At 43.4% G+C, this 22,476-nt stretch overlaps 1 long non-coding RNA gene across 2 annotated transcripts in view; it reads right to left on the reverse strand.

The window, feature by feature from the left end:
* Positions 1–22,476, reverse strand: part of LOC107318812 — a 189,395-nt gene that overhangs the window by 52,798 nt on the left and 114,121 nt on the right. For both annotated transcript variants that reach the window (XR_004308598.1, XR_004308597.1), the window contains 2 exons: positions 16,405–16,531; positions 12,534–12,629 (listed from right to left, as the gene is read on the reverse strand). This is a non-coding gene — a long non-coding RNA (uncharacterized LOC107318812). The remainder of the gene's footprint in view (positions 1–12,533; positions 12,630–16,404; positions 16,532–22,476) is intronic.

A 22,476-nucleotide genomic window follows, 5' to 3' on the forward strand; every position in this document is an offset into this window, starting at 1 on the left:
ACACCTGCTTTTAGAATTGATTGAGTCATTTTTGTCTTTCCTTTACTTTAGTCTTGACATAAGAATGTGTTTCTCGCTAAGTAATTCATTGCAACTTCCAGTTGTGCCTGGGGCAGCTCTGAAGGAAAACTGCAGCAATTGTCTGAGCTTGGTTTCTCTCCTCCATCCTTCCTTGGGCTCTTTTCACTCCTCTTGCTCTTCATCTCTTTTGGGCAGCTTTGTGCTCCATTGCCACAGCCAAATATTTTCCCTTTCTTCCCACCTGCACCAGTTCCAAATGTGTCTCCTGCCCTTCCACTTACACCCCACTCACATCTCAGAGCACTCAGTCTGTAGATGTGCTGTTTGCACACACTTTTCTAGACCTAACTACCGTATTTTCTCTCCCAGTGGTTAAAGCACTGGTTCAGCTCCACAGTTATTTCCCATTTTCCGGTTTCTAGAGAAACATCTATTAAAATCCTCTCCCCAGCTGCACAGACTGTGACATCCTTTGCTTTGAGTTCTTTGTGTACAAAGCTTCTGTGTGGGAAAGGAGTTAGTTGAATTTTGAAGATCAGCGATGAGTGGGCTGTGGACCGGGCTCTCGTGTCACTGCAGCATCAATGCTTCCTCATTATTCGTCCTTCTTTCTGCCTATATTCACTCAGGCGTAACATGAGAAGCAAACAGACTCCTCCATCTCTTTTGGTTCCACATGCTACCGTTTACCCATACATAGCAGTTTTATATGAATTTATGATAATGACTCCTTTTCTTTTTAAATGCTTTTCCATGATAGCAGTGTTCTATCTTTATCTTCACAGATCAGCTATGTTCATCCTAGCACAGCCAAGCCATGATTGAACCCACTGACCATTAAAGCACCAATTTATATTTATTAATGTGGGAAGTCTGCCCATAGCCCTGCGCTGAGACAGGGAGTGGGACTCTGTGCTCTGTGAGCACACATTTTGCTCAGACCCCGCTCTGCACAATTTTGAGGTGGTAAAGGTCTGATTTAATCTGTGAACCCATCTCAGCTTGTGTGGGCACTCAGAGAGTTAAAGCCAGCAGCTTATTTCTGGTTGTTGGTTTTGTTTTGTGGTTGTTTTTTTTTTTTTAATAGTGACAGCATGCTTCTCAATTTCTGCATTATTCACACCTCAACAAATCTTATTTCATTAGATTTTGGGAAATGCAATGGTAATTTTGGTGATTAACTTTAAATTGGGGATAATGCACGAGCAGACATTAACATAATGTCAAAACAATTTTGTACAATTGTTACTTAACCTTGGTCAAATCATTTCCACCCCCAGTGTCCTCCCAGATGGACCTTTATTAATATGACACAGACAAACATAAGAGAACCCTGGGCTTGATGCAGGGAAATGATTAAACAGGAACATTTATCGGAAATGATCACGCAGGGTAATAAGGCAGCAGGGCAGATCGCTGAATTCTCATCTTCTTCTGGCTGCATCTGGCCTTTGGAGGAACGACATGCATGAATCCTTGACAGGATGCTCAGGAAAGGCATCATAAATTGTCCTGCCTCGGTGACAACCAGCAGAGGCTCAACAGCAAGATGTTTAACTTCATGCATTTATTACACACAGGTGATTTTTAAAGCTGATGAATGGGTATTAATTACCGTGGAGACTGAAGATCTTTAATTCAATCCTGATGTCGCAGCTCAATCTGAGAGGAACTGTTTTTAAGGGCTGAAGGAGAGCTTATTCTCAGCAGCCACTTCAGTCAATGGACAGCCCCTAAAAGAAGCATGAAAAGCACTCAGGAGTGATGTGCCAGGGCTGGGCCATACTGGTGCTTCCACAGCCAAGGAAGATTTCCTTTCTCAGAAACTCACTACCTCCTCATTAGAAGGGGATGTTTGGGCCAGCACTGCTCACAGAATCATAGAACTATTACAGTTGGAAAAGACCTCTAAGATCTGGTCTGGTGATCCACCAATAGTGCCCACTGACCACGTCCCTCAGTGCCACATCCCCACAGTTCTTGAACACCTCCAGGGATGGTGACTCCACCACTCCCCTGGGCAGCTGTGCCACTTCTCTTTCAGAGAAGAAATTTTCCTAGTATTCAGACTGAACACACTCCCCTGGCACAGCTTGGGGCCATTCCCTCTCATCTCATTGCTGCATGGGAGCCAAATTCCCAACATCCACTGTAATTGCCAGAGAATTCTCCTGGGATTTAATCTCATTAACTGTCAGGGGAAAGCTGAACCATTCAGCCAGGTGGCCAACCTTCAGTCTCACTGGATTTCCCAGGGCTGGCTCTGGCAATTCCCAGAACCTTTTTTTTGCAGTCATCAGTGCTGGCATTAGCAATGGGATAACTCCCTTCTTGCTGGACAGAGAGTTTTGATCTCCAGCTGAGATTGTTAAAGGAAAATACAGGGTAAATAAGGAAAAAAAAACCCCTAATTTCTCAACAGACCATCTTTCATCCAAAGTACAAGCGCAGAGATCAGCGCTGTTGGTGGAAGAATTCCCCTTTCACATCTAGCTGAATTTTTCTTAGCAGAGTGATGTGATATTAATTTGTGTAGCCCAGGATCCATGCAGAAGAAATCCTTCCCACAAGCTCTGCTTGGTGCAGGTTTGGGCTATGGAGAGATCTCCACCAGTGCAATTATACTTTGAAAAAGTTTAACAGTTGAAAAACCTTTTGCTGCTCAAAGTACATCCTTTTTTACTGCTAAGAGCAGCCTGGATTCCTACACAGATTCATATATCTCATTCTACAACCAAATTCATTCACAGGAACCTTCATGTAGACAGATGCCTGAAGTTTGAAATATTAAAGACCAACTATTGCTTCTGACAATGTTGACTTAAATTAATTCTAACATTTATTCCAAAAGGGGGAAAAAAATTAAAACAAAGGAAGTGTAGCTCTGGTCCATGTTTTCTTTAGAAACTTCCTTTTTTTGGTTTTAGTTCATGTTTTGTTAGAGATTTTTTTTATTATTATTATTTCACATAATCGGTCTGAATGGAACATCATAAATCTGAGAGAGTAATAAACAGCTCGTAAAAAATCACTTTTCAAACTGTTGCTAAAACAACCTCCCAACAGTTGGTGCTCTAATAGCTCACTGGAGGGATCAGAGAAAGCTGAGGTGAGCCGTGAGCTCCAGGGAAACGAAAAGCAGTGCTGTGAGCTCAGTGCCATAGCTGTACATTTGGAAAAGCCAGTACCAATCCGCACAGAAAGCATGAGGCAACTATTAGGAACTGTTTGCTCCTTTCTTTGCCTTTGATCTCTTCCATTATTTTTTTCTCTGTAATGCAGTACCATTTTGAAGGTTTTGTGTTTTCTACACAGGGTCTGAGGTTTACAAGGAGATCTTGCAGGGAGGCGTTTTGTGGCTTGCAGCAGGTAGAGGATGTGGCACAGATGTTCTGGGGAATCATCCGGGCTGAACATCTGTGAAGGGGTTGGCAGGGATGTGAGAAGCACAACGTGATGCACAGGATGGTCTCTTCTGCATTAACAGCTGCTTTTCCATTTGATGGCCTTTTCTGTTTCAGATGGATGTGACCAGAGCATATGCATTTACCACGTCTGCATTTTACTTAAACCACATTTCTTATGGGGAAAAAGAACCACAAAAGGACATTTCTGCAAACTCTCTCAGCATAAAAGTGCTCGGCTGAGAAACAACCCTTGCTGCTTCCAGGCGTCACTGAAACAACAAGCCCTCAAACAGAGAGACCATGCATTAAACAAGGAATCACGTTGTCTCTGCAGGCACCCGTTTGGGTAAGGAGGAACAAAGCATGAGTCACCATGACGTGCACAAGAGATATTATGAATGACAGGCTAAAAATAAAATGCTTTCAAAATAGTTTGACTGAGGAGCATATTCCTCCAGGGGGTTGATACCTGCTTATCTCCAGCTGGGCAGCACTGCCAGGCGCATGAAGGTGTTGAAGCAAACAGTCCTGAAACTGCAATAGGGTTTAGTCCCATTGGATGAGGCCAACGCCTCTGTCCCCAGGGATTGAGCACTGTCTGGCTGTGGGTAATCATTCATCTGTCCTTTGAAGGCCAGACATCACCAGTTCAGAAGAGTCCTCTTCTGTGTCAGCTCAGACAGCATCTTGTGAGGCTGTCAAAATGTTATGCTTTAAGCTTACACTCAATGGAACTGAAGTTCAACATTAAATACCACTGACGATGAAGTCTCTCTCTCTGATAGGTGCTGTGAGTGGCTAATCAGAAAACATGAACAGAGCTGTCAGTTCCATGAAGCTCCTCCTAAGCTTTTAGTACACTGATATTTTACAGTGTAAATTGCTTCATCCCCAGTGATGGTCCTGCAATGACATAAGTACATAAATCCTAAGGTCCATACTCAGTTTTGACTTAGTGTTTACTCACTTTGGTTGAGCAAGGGTTGGGTAAAGCCTATACAATCCAGAAAGACCTGATGGCATCCTTTCTGTGTCTAAAGGGGGTCTATAACGAAGAAGAGGACAGATTATTTAGCGGGGTCTGTTGTGATGGAATGAGGGGAAATGGTATCAAACTAAAAGAGGGGAGACTTAAATTGGATTTAAGGAATAAGTTTTTGGTCCTTACCAGGCCATCTGGTCCAACTGCCCTGCACTGAACAGGGACACCTACAGCTGCTGATCAGGTGCTCAGAGCCCCGTCAAGCCTGACCTGGAGTGTCTGCAGGGATGGGGCACCACCACCTCTCTGGGCAGCCTGTGCCAGTGAAGAGAGCATCAGTTGGTTGTCAGAGAGCAGTGCTGGCCCCCCTCACGACTTCCCAGATGTAGAGGGGGTGATAGATGAGCACCAAGCAACCATGTTAAGTGACTCATGAAATCTGCAGACAATATCACAAGACACGGGAGTCCAGGGCACTTCTAGGGCTGTGAGACAGACCTCAGAGAAGAAGAAAGACAGCGTTGCCTTGATTTTGAAGACTAAACGTTGCTAACTTCCCCAGGCTGGGAATGGGAAAGTTCTCAGATCTTGAGGAACAATGAGGAAGCTACAGCAGTGTCTGACTAGCCCTTTTTTTTTTGCTAATGAGCTATTAGAAGTTGTTTTTGAGCCATACTCTTTGCCCTCATTATAACTGCATTCCCATAAGCAGAGCTTTCTGCCTGTTGTAATGAGCAGAAATCTGGATGGATGCGCGGCTTTAATGAGATATGGGGTAGATGTAAAACAGAAAGAGTAACATCTGAAGGGAGGCCTCAAAGTGGAGTAACAGAAATGGGTAGAGAATTTACCACAACAGAGAAACCTGGGTAGGACAAGAGGAACAAACCATTTTCCTGTCACAAGCAGAACAGACGGAACTTGCCCCCCAAAATTGAATGTGAATTTAGGAGGCGATGTCTTGAAGGAGGTAATTCACCAGGGGAAAAGGAGGGAAGCCAAAATCAGACCCAGCAGCTAATGACACCTCAGAGTTCAATGGGAATACTTGCTGTCGATTACACCAGTGAGGAACAGCAGAACAGTTTCTTTTGTTCTCGTCTCATATCTTTTCATGAAAATTAAAAGGGCAGTTTTCACAGCTGGTGAAAGACTTTTTTTTTTCCTTCTTCTTTTTTTCCCTTCGCTCTGCCATCTGATGCTGTCTCCACTTTGAAAACAGCAAATTTATGCCTGAAGCTGAACGGGTAAAAATTGGACTCTGTTGCCTGTGGGTATTTTGCCATGAAGAGCAGCAGGATCTGATGAGAGATTTCATCCAGATCAAATCAGAGAATATTCAACAATGTCTCTGTTTTCGCAGGAGGCTTTTGGAGGGAGCCAGGAGCCAGGGCTCAGCTGGGAGTGCTGAGCATCCTCAGTGTTACGTGGGGGGATCCTGGGGTAACACTGTCAGCTTCATGCCTCTGTTCTTTGATTCTTGTGAGACAGAGTGAGATATGAGAAATCTCCAGTCTGAACCCAGAGGGAGGATTTCTTTGCTATGCAACCATGCTATGTCTCATGATCTTAGAATCACAGAATGTCTTAGTTTGGAAGGGACCTTCAAATCATTGAGATCCAAGCCCCTACTGTGGGCTGGTTTCCACCCAGCAGTTTAGGCTACCCAGGGCTCTATCCAGCCTGGCCTTAAACAAGACTGAAATGTGTGTTAATTCCCAAATTCTCTACCAAATTTCCATCTGATGGTGATCTCCAGTTCTCTCTTCTTTGTTAGCATCTTCCTTCCTCTACAAAGATCAGTAGTGAAACATTCACCTAGACTTAGCCTGAAACAGTTGCCGTCAAGCACCAGGACAACTCACAGCTATTGACTAAAGCAGGGAAGAAATCTCCATTCTTTCAGACATAAATGGACCTTTATCCTGAACCTGGATTTGTATCAAAGCAGCACTATTTCTTTCTCCTGGTGCTTTGTGCCTGCTCAGACTCATTCCTGCTGCTTTGAGCTGAGCGTAAATGTATTCACATGGGAAGCACAACAGCGGCCATGTTCAGAAGAGAAGACTTGCAGGCACAAAGGATAGAGATTTGTGATATTATCTTCAATGAAATTTTAAACACTGCAACTGCTGATATGGCTGGCTCAGCATCCCAGTGCTGACTGCCTTGTTCACACCCTGGCTGTGACTCAAAGTGTTTTCATCCCCATGTGTGTCCCTGAAACGATTTCTGTCCACGGGCTTCAGAACATCCCATATGTGGGGGGTTATTCTCTGAACCCCAACAACTGCTTTCATCTCTAGATGGAATTCTCTAGATGAGATTGTAACCGGACTTCTGCAGCTTGTCATTAGGAGGGAGGAAGCACAAACATTGCACATGAGCTGCTTTCCGCAGTACTTGGCCAGCTGCAGCTCACAGTCCCAGAAGCCTGCTGTGATGCATTTCCCAGCCTCTGTGCCTCCCAGAGCCCTCTCCTCACCAAGAATTGCTCTACTGTGACCGTGTCTCTTGTTTTGCATTAGGAACAGCCAACACTGATGTAGTCTGCATGGACTGCACTCTCCCTCAAGGTGGTGTTTGGGAAATGCAGGATTCCTGTGTTTTGTTTTTGATCATTGGATATCAAAGATTCAAAATGGAATGGCTCTGAAGGGTTTTGACACTGCAGATGGTGATGGTTTATGATGTAAAATCATGCTTTATGTTCCTGCATCCCACCTGGAATGGTTGAGAAGAGGCAGACAATGGGAGAGCTGCTTTTACTAATATTTTCCCCATTAGTAATCAGCAGAGAAGCCACTGGCGTTAGGCTGGTGCATATATTTAGGCTGGAGTTTACATGTTGACATGCAAGCATGTGTAAAATGCATGCCGTGTGGATAGGGCACCTGAACATCAATATGCACATGCACAAAGGATGCCTGTGCACTTCTCTGTTCACCTTTTATTTTTGTGTATGCCTAAATCTGCACTCCTGAATGTAATGTAAAGCAGGGATTACTAAGTGTCACTTGGGGTTTAACCTCCAAGACTAAGAAAGGGTCTCTTTTACTGCCTGCAGGAGTACATATATATGTTCAGGAGGACGTCTGTATCAGAGGGGCAAGGCTCTGTTTGCATGTGGCTTAAGGACTCAAGTGCTGGAAGGCTTTTAAAGCTTTCACGCGGCACAGAATCTGGGAGGCAGAGATAGACATAAGTCCAGTTAAATGCAAGGGCTCCACATCATCATCCATATCATAAGACCTAGGAAAATGTGGAATCCACTACCAGTGGGGGTAGATGCCCCTGTTCCCCGTGACAAATCCCCTTTGGCAGTGCCCTGATCTCCCTTCAGACCTGCAGGGATGCTCAGCTCAGCTCTTGCAGCACGGTCTGGATGCTGGTGCCCATTCAGTTCTGGAGCATTTCCATTCTTGGCAAGAAGCTGTTAAAAATAAAGGGGTGGTGGGGAGGGGGAATGTATCACCTAATTGATTAGCTCCGTGAATCACGGAGATGCTGGCCTGTCAGAAAGTAAATCACTGAAGCTGTCTTTGATGTCTCCTTTGGTCAAGGACACATCAGCCTGCTGCAAATGTCTTTCCTTTAATGTGCCTTCTCCTTTTCTTTCTCCCTTTTAGGCTTGTGCATGTAGAATTGTTTTTTTTCCCACTGGATGCATGCAGCTGCCATACCTTGTGTTTTGATTCCTTCAGCAGCTACCAGCTAAGCAGGGTTGGGTAGGGCGAGCCTGCAGAGGAGAAATTACTAAGGAATGGGAAATGCATGGAAGGGTATAGGGACCTTTCAAGGAAACTCTCTCCCTCCTACCACTGTGCAGTCATGCACTCTGGAAAATATCTTCTGTTGCAAATAATCTTCCTGAACTTAGAGAAGTAAATCTCTTATCTCATGATAGCATCACTATGTTGCTGGAGAAGTGTGGAAATGCAGGTGGGGATGGCTGCTGGCAGAAAGGCATTTTTGCATTGCAGGTCTTTTTACATGATCTAAGGAGCTGCTGGTTGTTTCTTCCCATTTCCACCATGGCTAGAGGTGAACCAGCAGTCATATAGTGCTGAAGGACTAAAATAACAAGCTAGGAAATGATGAAGCTTTTGTGATGGAGTTTCAGTGCTCAACAACAGGAAAAGAAGCCAGAAGCCATGTGCAAAAAAGAAAAAAAAGAAAAAAAGAAAAGAGCTATTCAGACAAAACAGAACAAGTTAATCAAATTCCTCTGACTTTCAAGTCTGAGCCATGTGCTGCCTCGAATGGAAGATCGCTCTCCAGGAATGAACTGCTTTTCCTTGGCTTCCAGCCCATGCCACCTGTCCAGCTCTCCCTAGGTAATGCAGCACAGCGCTGGCAAGCATTGGTTCCATGACTTGGTACTGAGCCAGGCAGGGAGATGGCCTGTTAGTAGCTGTCACTCACTTGACTGGGTTGGTTGTGTGGTGCTGGGAGAGGACTCGGCAATGGAAGACTTCTGCCAAGATTTCCTGCATGACAGCATCTCCATACTGCAGCTCATGGCCTGACCGAGCTTCTTGCTGCAATTCCTAAGAGCTGGCTGCAAAGGTAAGGAGTTGTGACATTTCCAGGCTGCCCTATTTGGAGGTCACTGCAAACACAAGCTGCTTCCTGTCTGAGTGCTGCAGGTTGCGTGCTAACAGCATGCAGGTACTGGCACAGAAGGAGAGAGGGTGGGGTTCTGGCACCAGTTTTACCCTCACAAAGCAACCTGCCCCTGTGCATTTAGAGGGCTGCACTCCCAGAATATGCCTTGCTGTCATTCCTTCTCACTCACCCTCCATGCTGGGAATCATCATCACTCAGCAGGCTTAAAACAAACCCAAAGCATCAAAAAGAAATGAGAAAAATGGCTCAAGGGTTGCAACAACAACAAAGGTAGTACTGAAGAAAGGTGAGATGATGGTGGAAAGATGCTTTATGGTAACTGTACAAAACTCTTTAGGCTTGTAGCTTCTGCTCCTGCCATCAATTCCACTGGACAAGGTATTCAAGATTTCACTGTCTCCATCCTCCCCAGTGAAGTGAATGTGATTCACTCCTTGGAGGATTTGGCAATGGAAGACAAAACCTAAGTTTTTCTGCATGACAGCATCCCTCAGTGAAATCCTTTCGTCATGTTCTGAGGTGACGAAGACAGAAGTTGTCAGTATGACCATTCAGTTTGGCCTCTGTATTACACAGTTTTCCATGAATCAATTCTCTGAAGAATATTGTAAAAGTCCATTAGATCTTGATGTAATAATCACAAATGGTTGTGAATCCACCACAGTCTTTACAAAAAGCTCCAGTACTTAATCACTTCCACTGTAAAGTTTGTGCACATCCTTAGCCAAACTAGTTTAGTTCTTATTTCAAGCCACTGTAGTTCACTGTTTTTATCTGCCAGGCTGAGGATCTTATTGCCACATATGTGGTCCCAACATTTCCAGACTGACAAAGTCAGCCTATCAGCTCGTCTTTGGTAAGGTACCATGATAAAGGTCTTGGAGTCAAAGGCAACATTTCCTATCTTTGGAATGATTACTGCAGCTTTTCTGAAACACCTTTTATTTCCCAACAGCTTCCTTGAACCGTGATGACCAACACATGATGCAGTACTCCAGCACAGATACCTGCCTGCAGTTAATACCAGCTCACTCTTGTTCTTCTTCCTTCTCTTTCTCTTCAAGCCGTTGTCTTAGAGGACAGTGAGTTCATCTTCTAGACTAAAATCACCCATGGATTTCTGCTTCTAGAGGTCACTGCTTTACAGGAGAGCTAGAAGTCCTTGGAGGAAACACAGAACAATTCCCCTTTTCATTCCCCATCTCCATTTTGCAGTCTGTCAGGTTTGAATCTGCTTCATCCACACCACGCTTATCCTGCTTTGTTCTAAATTCCTCCTCAAAATGACAGTCAGTATCTATTCAAATGCTTCATACGGCAATCTTGTTATCATTATCAACCAAACGTGTAATTTTCTCCTCCTCTCCTCTCCCCGAAAGTATATGATCTTAGTTTATTAGATTCTATTTCTATAAAACAAGCCATGGTATGAGGTACAATAAAAATATAGAGAAAGGTGATGAGGCATCTTATTGCCACCTCTGAATTCTGATTGGATTCCCAGATAGGCAAGATATTTAGCCATCAGAAAGACTAAGCATGTTAATCCCCCTTAAAATCTTGGCTGCCAAAGCAGAGGTGAACATTGGAGGCTCTTCTAAGGGCGTAATACTATTGAACTTAACAAGAATGTAACTTCTTGTGATTTCCTTGTGTACCTTTAGTTAGAAACTCCTGAAAGGATGCTTATGTTTGAATTCATCTACTGGAGAAGAAGTGATTATTGGAAATGTAGAGAAGATGGTTTCACATTACAGTGTATGTCTAAGTCCTTTATTGAGACTTGAAATCTTTAAGATCCTCTCAAAGGTAATCAATGGCACTTTAGTACCCTTTGAAGCTTTTATTCACAACACTTGTGTGCTACTTTGTGCCACATTGACTTTACTATTTTCCTCCATCTTTATTTTTTTTAAATTACTCCAGATCTGCATTTAAGATGCTGTAAATGTGGTGATGTGTCAACCTCACTCACACAGTGCACCAGGAGCTCCCTTTCTACGGTAAAACCTGGGGTCATTATCACATTTTCATATACACTAGAACAGCAATGGGCTGATTGATTGTTTTACTTTCTGCTAGCCATTCTGGGAACTGGTCCGCTTCACCTTCAAAGAGCTCAACAGGACTGGGATTGACCTACCGAGTTATGGTGCTTGAAAATAACTGTGATGGAACTCTAATGTAAACGGGGCTGCAAAGCTCTGAATGTGCTATATTGTATACTGCTCCATGAATGAGAGCTGGATGCTCTTTAAAAACGTAATTTGCAAATTTTAAGTCTTCACAGATGTTTAGAGGTTGATTTGGGACCTTAAATAGGCTGCTTCTTTTTTTTTCCCCCCCTTCACTACAATTTTAATCTTGCACAGCCATATGAGCTATCAGTGTCAGAAACAGCTGCTTTGGTCCAGCCCATAATATCTTTCCTGAGAAGGAAGAACTGTCACAAACAACCTGTAAGAGATGTTAGTCACGTTCCCTGGTGTAATACTGGAAGCATCCAGTTATAATGCTGGTGAAAGTGGTGAGAGTCAATTTAGAACAGAATAAAATAGCTATGTGCAAGATCTTTGAAGACGAGAGGTAAATGTGCAACATGAAACAAGGAAATTGTTTCAGCTTCCTTATGATTTTAAGTTATATTTCATTTACTCTGCTACCATTGCTCTCACAGCAATAAGAACATTATAAAGCCTGTCAGTAGGAGCCAAGATGGCACCATACCTGAAGACTCACTTTTCATAATCTCTAAAACCTGCACTGCCCTCAATAAATCTTACATCCCTTTAAAGCTATAGGATCACTAAGGTTGGAAAAGACCTCTAAGATCACTCATTCCAACCCCAGCCCACCCCCACCGTACCCACTGACCACGTCCTTCAGCACCACATCCCCACAGTTCATGAGCACCTCCAGGGATGGTGACTCCATCACCTCCCTGAGCAGCCTGTGACAGTCTATCACCACTCTTTAGGAGAATAATTCTTTCCTAATGTCCAACCTGAACCTCCCCTGGCACAACTTGAGGCCCTCACCTCTTGTCCTATTCCTGTTACATGTAAGCAGAGGCCAACCCCCACTTTGCCACAGCCTCCTTTCATACAGTTATAGAGAGTAATCAGGTCTCCCCTGAGCCTCCTCTTCTCCAGACTGAACCACCCCAGTACCCTCAGCCGCTGCCCATAAGACTTGTGCTCCAGACCCTTCATACCTTCACTGCCCTTCTCTGGATGTGCTCCAGGCTCTCAGTGTCTTTCTTGTACAGAAGGGCTCCATCCCAGAATCAACTCTATTATTATTTTTTTGGTCATATCACACTCAGCAGTGCTTAATAACCTCATGCTTTTCTATTGATTTCTTTATATGGCAGAAGTCAGAGGCATTTACATTTCATGGATATAAATTGCCAAACTACACCTTTGAAAATATATCAAAAAGTGTAATTTATTCATCTGCCTAAGAGATGCCATGAATCTCTCGTTCTTCCATACCTTATATTCTGCAAAGCTCTTGTGCAGGCATTTTTCCTTGTAGCTCAGCCTTATTTCAAAGGAAAACATCTTCCCAAGCACAGCGCTGTGCCCCACCTGCGAGAAAGACCAGAAAGAGTTCAGGGATCGGCACCCCAGGGTCATGCATGACCCATGTTAGAGTTGGCAATGCTATTCCCTGTGACTGGGAGCACAACAAATTTGAAGCGAGGCGTGAAATATTTAACCAGGCTGCCACTATGTAAAAATGATGGAGTGGGCCTTAGCGGAACATCTGTCAGTGAGGTGGCAGCTGGCGGAGCCCGGCAAGGATTTCCTGGAGAGAAATGGGGCATAACTTACTAATAGAGAGTTGCAATGCTGAGCTGTGTGGGAGGGCAAGGGAAGCATGTGTGAGTGAGCGTGAAGAGCAAGAAGAACAAATGCCCTGAGGAACCTCATTTGGAAGGGCAAACATGAATGCTGCAGCATGAGAGATGAGATACAGATGAGAGCAGGAGTGTGTGCACCAAGCAGGGTGATTCCTCATGGCCCAAGTGATGATCTCTGATTGCCCAGAGGTTCTTGCTACCATAACTGACAGTGAAAGGTTAACCCTGGACCTCTTTCCTTGTAGATTTTTGTAGGTGCAGATGTCTAGCTGTGGAGAAAGAGAAGCCCCAGGCCCATTAAGGAAGGGAGTCATAGAGCAAGCTGATGATTTCCTTTGGTAGTTCCACTGTGAATGGGCAGGCATTCAAGGCACAGCCCAGCAAAAACCAAGGCTTTTGAGCTTAAACATCATCCAGCACAGTATTGGGAGAGGTAGGGATGATGCTTTCTGCACGTGTACTTTCAAAGAAGCTCCACCTGACTTTCCGCAGGGCAGACAATGAGAGGTCCACTGCTGGCTTGCTCCTCACTCCTGCCAACAGCCTACCTTCACTAAACTCAAGGTATGATGTCCATGGGAAGGGACATAAGCAGCCACTTACACTCAGCAGGTAACACACAGCTCTAGGTCATCCCCTTAAGGGCATAAGGAGGTGAGGCTGGGGGAAGAATGGGCACTGGAGAGAGGCAACCAGAGAGAGGTTGAAACCACATCTGAGAGGGAGCGGGCTGTGGTTGCTGAGGTGGGGTGCTTGGAGAGTCCTTCAGGGATGAGATGACAAGGTTAAGAAACACAGTAATTAATTTCTCCACCATTTCCACTGCCCTCCTGCAGATACTACTGCTGTCTGTTGAGTTCAGCAGTGCTTTAACAAAAAACAATTCCCACTTATTGCACTAAGGTAGAGAATGCCAGGCACTGGCAGTTTTATCCATGACCCAGGGTGCTGGAAGGGGTTAATCAATCAGGGTACATGGTTAAGAGCATGAGTGTGGGAGACAATGGGAGAACAGAGTTGGACTCAACTTTGCATTCTCCCCCACACTCCTCTTGGAGGGTGTTTCAGGGACAGGCTGTGAGGAATGCACACTATCTAATCTGCATGCATAATGTAAATATGCACATTTTTATTTGCTCTCTCCATCTGCAGGGAACTTGCTGGCATCAGAGTGGCCATGTGGTCTCATAGCAAAGTTTCCTTGCAAAAAGAAGGGAGGGGACCTAGCAAGGCTGCTTGCTCTTTGCTTCGTGTGCACACTGTGCAAATGAGTGTACACAGACCATCTTACTTGCACTTTCATGTGTTTGCTCTTTGCTCCCAGGACCTTTAAATAAAGGTTAGATTAGTCTCCCTACATTTGACTGAATGGGAAACACAGGGTTGAGGATGGGAAAGAGAAGAAATTACACCTAGCCACACTTAAATGATAATTTCTAGTCTTTTTCTCTACCTAAGCAAGAAATAATTAATATTTAGTATGGGGCAAATTGTTTTAGTCTTTTGGGATACCAAAAATTAAGTGGAGGTGAAATAAAAAATGCTAAGGTTTTGTTGTTTTTTTTTTTCAGGCTGAGAAAATCAAAATGTTTCATGTGAGATCATCAAAATAAAGCATCCAGGCTGTATTTTTGGCCGTTTTTCTTTTCCTGATTGCATTTGAAGCAAGTTGAGTAATTTGCAGATTGACTGAACCAGCCTGATTCTGCATTTTTACTGAAGAATAATTTCCGCCAAGTGCTGTTCACCAGCTTCATTGTGGCCTTCTGAACAATGATGCCTGCACTGGCTGGGGAGCACCACAGCAGCTGGAGTCACTTGCCCTGTCATCAATAGCCTGCAGTGCTCAAGGTCCTGTGTGTCCTATTAATTGTCTGTCTCCTGACTGGCTGAAACATCTGACTTTGTTGTGTTAAACTTTTGCAACTTGATGACTTCGAATCAGGGAGAGGTGTTGCTGTGCAGGAGCTTAACAGCACAGGAATTTGCACAGAATCACCAGGATCTAATAAAAAGCTCCTTCGTAATGTCTTTCAAGAATCTACTTCTGCCTTTCTGTTTTTGTTTTTGTTTGAAAGGGCATGACTAAGAAGTGTTTTTAATCTATTTTCCGTACTGTTCCGCAGCATGCATGTGTATGTGTGCAAGGTATTTGTGTGTATGTGGTTGCGACAGTATAAATATTAATAGCACAAGGGTGAGAATACATGTGGCCCTCAAATGAGGTTATATAAACACACAGCTGCTGTGCTATTTGTAAATTTATAAAGACACATTTCCATCAAGAGTGTGAAAGTCAAATAAGCATGCAAAGAGAGAGAGCACATATGCTTCATAAACTGTGCAAGAAGCCTATAGGAATTACATGGTGCTGCTTAAGTCATGGTCCCACTGAGGTCAACTGGAGCCATGTCACTGACTTCACTGGGATCAAGACTTGGCACAACGCACTTGCTGTGATTTCCCTGGGTAAGCCAAATCAAGCTACTGGAAAAAACAAAGATCACACTCCTATCACAGTAGCAAAAGAGCTGCTCCCTAGTGGCTGGCTGACATCTGAGCCAGATGGGGACGATGCAGCCATGTAGGAGCCACAAAAGATAACCTCCACTCTGGCATCCCACAGAAACAGAATCTGGATAGAACAGAATCTGGATAGGATGCTGTACAGAGAGCTCTGCAGCTGCCTCCCTGCATTCCCCTAAGCACTGAGCTGTGCTGGAGTGATGCAGTGGTGGTGCATCAGCCAGGCCAACAAAAGAGCATCGCTTGTGTATCTGGAAGGGTGATATGTTGACAGCATGCAGACCAGATATGTGAACTGCCACACAGTCCCATTGTTGTGGCTTCAGCAGCTGCTTGCACTCACACTTCCCCCAGGGAGGTTTTATGGTTACTGTCAAACCTCATTCTGGATGACAGAATCTGGTGGGTCTAAGGTTTCATCCCAAAGACAAGGTGGAGCACAAAATGAGATGAGTCAGAGGCAGGAAGGCTTCAAGCACGTGCACAAATTGTTTGGCCAGAGAAATGGACTAAGAAATTTATAAAGCTTCATCTCACACTCACAGAGGTGCGGTATTAAATTTCTCCTACTGCAGAAGATGATCCTCAGATGCAGCAGCAAGTCTAGGATCCATCTTTGAGCTCACAGACCTTGGCAATGACAGTAGCATTTGAGTCAGGGACATCTTCCCTAGAGTCTATTCTGCTGCATCAGAGCAAGTCCATGCCCAACTCATATTAAGGCCACAGTGTGCTGGTATACATTGTGTAGTCCTCAAGGTATGGTAGAAGTGGAGTTATGTGAAAACAAACCCTACATTTCTACAACCTTCTCAAGCCAGCTTCACACATGGGGAATGGTTCTGATTTGGTACAGTGTTGGTCTTTTGAGAGCCAGTGAAGAGAAATAGGTATGGCCAGATGGCAGCTCAGACCTTAGGTGAGCTAAGGAAAACGGGCTGAATTCGATTCTGCCTTCAGTTGGGAATGCTTACCTTCTAATGTTTGACTTATACTGTCCTCAATGGAGGGGATCCATCTGGGGGAGTCATCTTGCAGCAGGTTGGGCTGTGTGTACTGCAGTGCTGCACATTAACCACCCTCTGTGGTCAAGACCCGATACTGAAATGAGAATAACAGCTTTTCAGGTAATTGAATGTTCGGTTCACTAGCAGTAACACTGCTTTTCTGTATTGTTTTTGACTAGTTGTTTTCAAGCTGAAAGTTAAAGAAAAAAAAATTGTCTTAGTTTGATCAAGACACTTTTTGTCCCTTTCTAACAGGTGATAGATGGGTTTCGCGATGTTCAGTTTGAATGTGGGGAGAAGACCCTGAAGAGAGCAATACAAAATGTATGGGAACGGTATGCATTTCATCCCAGGGGTTTCTTCGCTGCTTAAGCAAAACATGAGAGAAGAAAGGGAGTGAGGGGAATCATAGAACTATTTGAGTTAAAAGGGACCCTTAAAGGCCATCTGGTCCAATTCCCCCACAGTGAACAGAAACACCTACAGCTGATCAGGTGCTCTGAGCTCCATCCAGCCTGACCTGCAGTGTCTGCAGGGATTTGAGGCAGATGGAGTGAAGGAGCTGCTTCCTGAATCAACAGGCTGACCTGTGGGTGATTGCATGCTGCCAGAGAGCCGCTCTCCTCAGCACAGCTCCTCAGGCCTGTACTTAGCTCAGCTGGATGGCCTGGCCTGAAGCTCCCGCTCTGTTATTATCCAGATGGGGGTATTCAAAGCTGCTCAAAATGTCCGTGATTGTGCAGGCAATAGGTGGCAATTTGCAGGCGAGGGCGCTGCACTGAGGTCGACAGGACAGTGGGTGATCGGTGGAGGTGGCCGTGGGCCTTGGGCAGGCGATGGTTGTGTGCTCCCCCTTCCCATCCCCTCAGCTCATCCCTTCTGCATGAGAGATGGCAACATAGGGTCAGTAAACTGATTTGCCAGGCTGTCTCCACACACATGTGATAGAGGAGATAGTTTATCTCATTGTGGATGAACTGGAGAGCTCATTCAGTTGAAAACTTTTCCCAATTACAGCCATGTAAATATCTACAATGCTCTCTGAGCCGTGAGGCCTGGGATATGACCATGGGGTCATCAGCCTGGCAGCTTTCAGGAGCTCTGGTTACCTGGCATGCATGCCCTGCTTGGCTTTAGCTGTGGTCCATACCAGATTATTTGGCTCCAATCATGTTCTTCCAGCAAAACAGTTTCTTATCCCCATCCTGATAGTTAGGAAGCAACAGAGTAATTACCTGCAATACTGTACTTGAATAGCAAAGCCACCAACATTATTAAAGCTACAATAAACTATAGGATACAACCGACCTCCACAGTTCTTCCCACAATATTTATCTATTTTGCAATTCTGGGATCTATGAACCCCTGCTATTCCCTGTCCCTTTGAAATAACAGCATCTGTCTCTGTACTTTGCTTTTCCACTGCAGATCTCAAAGTGCTTCACAAAGGCAAGTATCATTACTATCATTTTATGGATGACAAATCCGGATGCAGGGAGGTTAACTGCCATTGTGCTACCCTGCATTTACTCTTCTTCCAACAGATCATCTGTCTACGATGCAGGTCAAATTTCTCTTTCAATCCTGGATCTCTCTCCCTTCAGTATTACTACCCTGTTCATCCCAGTTGAATCCAAAAGCCTGTTCAGAGGTTAAAATTTATGTAGAGTTATTGACACCGTGTTTCTGTTCTTTGTCTCTCTGAGGTTCCTGGAAATTCCTGCTATTCCTGCCTGCTTTAAAAAGGGCTGAGATAATTTCTTTTTCTATGAGCACAGATTAGAAAAACAGATCTGATTCATGTGTCTCCCAAAGTCTGAGGGAGCCTGACTGTGAGAATCCAGTCAAGACTCCTTGCAGGATGAAGGATAATTATTCAGTATTTTAGATTGAGGTTTCCACCTCAGCAGACTGTGTGGCTTCACAGGATGAAGTGGTGATGTCTCTTCATATTGGATCCTTGCTGGCCCATCTTTGCTCAACAATACTTAGGTTCATGCTAAAACATTCAGAGGAAATATATTTTAGACTGCAGCCCAAACCTGACCTTTTTCACCCAGCATGGTGATGAAAGAAAACGAATCTTTGCCTTTGAATGATCAACTGTTTAAAAATAGGGCTCATAATGGCTTTCATTTATGGCAGCTTCAGTATGACGAGGATAGTATATTTCACAGGGCTGGAAGGAGCAACAAGAGAAAAGAGAAGAAGGAAATAACGTAATTTCTCTCTGAGGTGTTGCCCCTGCAAAACCAATTACTGGTTCTGTACTTCTGGAGGATGTGAAGCGGTTAGTAAAATATCAAGCAATGGTGCAGAAGATACTTCTGTCACATCTGAATTTCTCTTTGGGAGATGGTGGATGGGATATAAAAGACAGAATAGGTAAAGGGACGTAATTCAGTCAGTAGATCTGCAGATGGTTCTTTGTACAAGAACCCTCACACGCCAGAACCTTTTCTGCAATGTACACTTTGGTGGAAGCAAAGTAAGCTCATCCTCATTAGAAGACCACTAAAATAGCTGTACAACAACAGATTAGAGGTTCTTCAACACAAAATCCTGTCTCTGGTAGGGTTTTAAATAACAATATGAGAATAAGGTAAATAATTATACCCCCTTTACACCTTGCTGAATTTCTACTAGTTTTAGCCTTGCATTATTTTCAGTCCCCTGTTGCAGTCCCCATGCACAGATTCTTCTTATTGCATGTCATGGTACAGCACTGCTGTTTGCACCTGAATCTTACATCTATGAGCCACACTGCATACAGTCCTTGCAAACCAAGGTCAAAGGCATTTGGATCACTAGCAGACATGACTATGCAAAGTCTTCAGAGTAATTCTTAAGGACAGAATAATTAGAGACAAGGAAGTAAATGTAAAACAGGATTAAATGTTAAATAGAGAGGCACGGAGTTTCAGACTATCTCAGTATCCTTCTTTCATATGATAATTGATTTTCTAGACAAAGGAAATGCAGTAGATCTAATCTATCTAGATTTCAGTAAAGCATTCGATACGGTGTTGCATGAGAAATTGTTTTGTTGGATAAGACGGGGTATAGCACAGGCACTGTAAAACAAACAAGGAAACAGCTGAAGGGAAAAAATGGGTTGGTTTCAAGGATGAAGTGTCAGGTAGGAGGAAGGATAGTATGGGGTATCATAAAGAGGTTTCCTGGAGCCTAATCTGGCTTGAACTATCATAAATGCTCTGTGTACAAACAGTACAGATATTTTTCTGTGAGTACAAACCTGGAAAACCTCAGCACTGTTTAAAGTGCACCTTGAGTACTGTGTTCAATTTTGGGCTCCTCACAACAAGAAAGACTTAGAAGACCTGGTAGATAGCTATGACTCATCAATGTGATGTCAGAATTAAGAAAGTCAGTGTGAGGTCTGGGTATAGCAACTAGTGTATTTCTGCTTGAGAATGCTGATCCCAGTAAGGATCAGTACTGATCCTAGCAAGGGTGGATCTCTGATCTGGTGAATGACCCTGAAGTGGGGTAGTCAGAAAAAGGAGCTGTCAGGGAACGGAGCATATGACTGGGAGACTGGAGACATATATTCCTACCAGATAGTCTGACGTTAAAGACTGAGATAGCTATGTTTGCAATTCACGGATATATCAGTGCTGTAAACACCAGGTGGGAACAAGAACACTTTAACCTAAAGGACAAGGCTGCTAAAAACAAAAAAAAGAAAAAGGTACCCGTTTGGTAAAAATATATTCACAGACACATTCAGCATAGATTTCAGAGAAAGTTTTCATTCCACCAGAACAGTGAACATCAATTTGGAGAAATGATTTTTAAAAAGCCTGCTAAGTTCAAGATGGAAAGGCTATATCATTGCTGGTCTGGGGGAAACTTGCACAGTACATTCCCCAAATATTCCATCTCCATCACTGTTTTTTAGCCACTTTTTAATCAGCACGCAGAAATGAAATCATAAAACAGTATGAATAAGGAAACAAACAGCCAATCTCCTGGTTATATGTTCTATCAGTCCCCTGCTGGTACCCTGGCTTAGAATTATTTGTGTTCACTCTCAGTGTCCCATATCTCAGCAGTTCAGTTTCTAGCATGTATTTTTGCATTGCAGTTAGGTATGTTTTGCTCAGACTGAAATGGAATATTCACAACTCCCTGATAGCTGTGAGATTCCCTTTAATATGAATTTCAGAGGTGAATCCTACACCCCGACAACAGAGACGTATTACTCACATTTTAAAATGACCTTGCCCTTCATCCAGACAACAGTGGTCAATCTAAATTATGTTGCTCCAGTAAAATGTAGTTATATCTGATGAGGTCAGATACATTATTTTTCCTTCTCTAGGCATAGCCTCCAGCCTCAGTTTGCAGAGGGTTAGATGGAACTTATAGAGTGATCTCTGCATTGGAAAAACAGATTGACACGATGGGCACGAACAGTTTAGCAGGCTGGAAACTGGTAAGCTGGTGTTTACAAGCAAATAGGTCTAAGTACAGGCTGTTTTGTTTTTTAGAACAACACCAGGGTGCTTTGAAGTCACACGCCACAGCAGCTGCTTAACAATTAACTGAAGGAAAAATTATGAAAAAATAAAGAAAAAATAATAGTTTTTGAAAAGTGACAAAACATTGTCTGGTCTTTGAACCCGTATAAAGACGTAGCATCCAGGAAATGAAGAATGTTTTGTGTACAAGACACTCCTATTGTATGCTCTCACCTTACCACCAACTAACTTAATTTGATAACTCCTCATTTTCTTACTGTAAAAGCCAGTGAATTCTAATTCTGTTGACATTTTCTATAGTGAAATAACAGTGGAAGGAGACAAATTTATTGCGTCCCATAAGTTTTGGCCACTCAGAGCTTTGAGAACCTGCTGCACCTGCTCCACAGCTGGAATGATTCAATGGCAGAAACTAGAGCATCTTGAAGACCCCATATTTTCTCTCTCTTTTTCTTTCTCCCTCTAATTCCCAGACTTATTTTGAGACTGATCCATCCTATAATGCCATTGTAACTTGCAGGTGTTCCCTGTCACTATTTCCAACCACAATAGCTGAGATCACCTTATAAAGGTAACAAGGGTTCTGCACAAGAAATCTATATTTTTGAGCTCACGATGATAATAACAGGAGCTGATTTGTTGACAGTGTCATAATTTCCCCATGAATAGTATCATAACATATCATGGAAGCGCAGCTAATTGAAGTCCGACTTGAAACTAAGGGAAATTTGGCCTCTTGTTTAACAGCATTCACTTAATTTACTACTTTCTAAAATAAGAATCAATAGGCAAACAAACAAAAAAGCTTTTGAGTTTGTTCGGCAGGGAAAGAATTATGACATGAAGGATAATGTCTCCCTATTTTATACTACCTCTGGCAATAATACATTGAAATCGTTATGAAGCCATGATCATATCAGAGACATTGAGCAAAGAAACAACCACAACAAAACTCAATTTTACATATATTCCTCCACATGAGAGAGAAATCAATCCATTCTCATAAATAATATACAAAACCCTTGAACAGCTCAAAATTCAATACACTTATTAGAATGTCACTAGAGCCCTGGGAGCCATGTGAATATAAACTTAGACAGAAAGAACGATCCAAGCTCCATCATTTCAAAAATTCCTAGATAAAAAGTGGCCATTAAAGATATCATAGGATTTTATTGGCGGAAAGGGATTCAACACACTACAGGGACCCCAATCTTTGCTCTCAAGTTGGTCAGCTGTGTATGTTGGGAAATTACTAAGTTTTATGCAAGGCAGATGAATTTGGAAGAGGATGTGGCTAAGACTGTGGATTACACATTCAATTTATGAGGCTGCTTGGGCAAAGGAGACAGTAAATCCTTTGTAGTCATGCGTGATATCATTTTTCACTGGTTTGGATAACCTTAGTGTCCTAGCAAGGTCAAACATAAAGATATTTTCCTAAAGACAAGGTCTTCTGTTCTGCCCTTCCATTCCTTCAGGCCTGATTAAACACTGGTGCCCCAATAGGAAAGGGCTATAAGGACAAGTTCTA

This window comes from Coturnix japonica, chromosome 10 (assembly GCF_001577835.2).
Source record: "Coturnix japonica isolate 7356 chromosome 10, Coturnix japonica 2.1, whole genome shotgun sequence".
NCBI lineage: Eukaryota > Metazoa > Chordata > Aves > Galliformes > Phasianidae > Coturnix > Coturnix japonica.